Source organism: Asparagus officinalis, unplaced genomic scaffold (assembly GCF_001876935.1).
Source record: "Asparagus officinalis unplaced genomic scaffold, Aspof.V1 AsparagusV1_Un3321, whole genome shotgun sequence".
NCBI lineage: Eukaryota > Viridiplantae > Streptophyta > Magnoliopsida > Asparagales > Asparagaceae > Asparagus > Asparagus officinalis.
In genome coordinates, this window is record NW_017975580.1 from 1 (window position 1) to 2,294 (window position 2,294).

General features: G+C 36.6%; 1 long non-coding RNA gene across 1 annotated transcript; it reads left to right on the top strand.

Annotated features, from left to right (window-relative positions):
- The first annotated feature begins 6 nt into the window (after positions 1 to 6).
- Positions 7 to 2,288, top strand: LOC109828669. Its single transcript, XR_002243788.1, has 3 exons — positions 7 to 169; positions 1,324 to 1,392; positions 1,519 to 2,288. It is a non-coding gene; the product is annotated as an uncharacterized LOC109828669 (long non-coding RNA).
- Positions 2,289 to 2,294: the final 6 nt, after the last annotated feature.

Here is a 2,294-nt window from a genome sequence, read left to right on the forward strand (position 1 = left end):
ATCCGCGGCGGCGAACTAGGTTTCGGTGAGAGATCTCTTCCCCTATTCACAGGACTTAGCGTTTCTCGCCGTTTCCAGAAGGTTCGATCAGCGGTGGCAGGTTCGACGGATCCGAAGCCCGATCGCCGTGGCTCGGTGATCTCCGAGGTTCAGGAGACTGCCGCCGAGGGTAATTTCTTTTGATCCGAATAATATGGCACTGCGATTGATGATTTTTTTAATATATTTCTTTCTTGAAATTATGATATGCTTGTGTTCAGATGTTTGAAAGTCAAATCGTTTAAGTTTAATGTTGATTCTTGGAATGCGTTTGAAATATTGATCTTACTTGCTAATTTCAAGATCTTGGGGTTACTATATTGTTACGATTTAGCTTCTTTCTTTTTCAGATATAGTTGCTGGTTGGCGTTGACCTGCTATATTATTAGCTGCATTTCCCCCCTTTCATAAGAGGGAACTCCGTATTTGAAGAAGAATGTCAAATTTTAATCTATTTGAGAGCATGTTAGAATCACACAAGGGTTTAGTTTGTATCTTGTTATGAACTCTCGCATCAGGATGAGTATTTGAGCTAGAGGAATAGTTATTTGCTCTCATTGCAAACCAGAACACAACAAAAGTTTTCTATTGGAATCGAGAGAAAAGAGAAGGAAATGTGTAATAGGCTACTGACGTACTATACGAAAGCTTAAAAAGTTACAAAATAATGATGAAAACCTTTACAAGTTAGGCTAGCAACATGGAGGCAAATGTAGGCAAGATCTTAAAAGGAGAGACATATCTGAGAGGGGATGAGCTCTAGAGGAGAATATCTGAAGAGGAAATAAAGAGGTGATAAAAGAGTTTGTGTATTCCCTGCCCTGGGACAGAAGATATTTTCTCTTTTTATAGTAGGGTCAGAACATTTGGGAAAAAAACACGCAGTTAGTGCATTTGTCATTTCCAAGTTTCTTCATCCACTGTTGGGCTAGTTGGATATGATCCTAGAGTACTTGTAGTGTAATGTCCTAGAATTGAGAGTTTCCTCATGGTAGGAGGCTTGAAAGTATAAGGGGTGCAAAATTGTAATGTGAGAGTGCTGTCATCTGGAAACACATATTTATGTATTTACATATGCATCTATATATCATATATGTAGTGTGGGTATAAGAAAATTTCCTAATTGCTATATTTTCTTGATCGTAGCTTTGGCATCATTTTTTTTGTTACTCACGTCATCAATTTGTTGAGTTTCTGGCAATAACTTCTTACTATGTTATCGTAAGCAGTTTCATATATATGCTGACATTGTTTAAAGTATTTCATATTTTACTTTGTGGACAGTGCACAGTTTTTCCCTCGGGTAAAGAAGAAGAAGATTTGAGAGGGCTGTTAGCGCGCATTTTAGAGTTGGTAAGTAAAACCTCTCTTTGTTCCTGAAAGTGTTATCTTTCATAACAACATTAAACTAATGGAGAATAAGAAGCCATAAATGCTTTGTGATTAAATTGATGAAATTCACTTATAATTTGGCTCCAGACAGCATTGGCGACTTACCGAAGCTGGTGGAAGACATTATTCAGACGTCAATAAAGACAGGACCTAGGGGTGCAATAAGATTAGCTCAAGGCGTACAAGCTGTTATTGGGGTCGGTGGGGAGTGGCTTAGTGACTTGTCAAAGGTATTGGTATATTGTTACTAATTGTTATAGACAGTTTTTAATTTTGGGAGTAGTTCAACTTTCCTTTCAGACTATTGAACCAAGAATTATTTATATGTTGTAGTTAGTATAATTATGCTCAGCTTCCTATGTCAGGTTCTGTAAAACTTAGTATAGTTTAACACTTTGTTGATGTACTTTGCACGATTGATATGTAAATTATATGGCTCATATAAGTTGGAAAGCTTATCTTTACGAACTAGAACCTGACATATAATGAGGTACTCTTACCACTTTACCATACTTATTCTGTAACATAGCAGAAAACTTAAAGGACCTAACCTTTCCACTAGTCTAATGAAGAATTACATTAGGCTTTGTGAAGTGTCTATGATTTAACAACATTTGTAAAATCACTAACTGAATAAATTTAAAAATGCCAAAGTTAAATGATAGAAAGTTGTATATCTGCTAAATCATGGTTTGACATATAATACCAGTTTGCCTAATTCATGGGATGAAATATATTTTATCACAAAAGTCAAGGTCCATTAAGTAGACAATACTACAGAACTCTAGAGTTGTATTAAGGCTTTTTAGGTGAGGGTGAGGGTGAGTGTGGGGGTGATGGTGAGGTTGAGGTTGAGGTTGAGG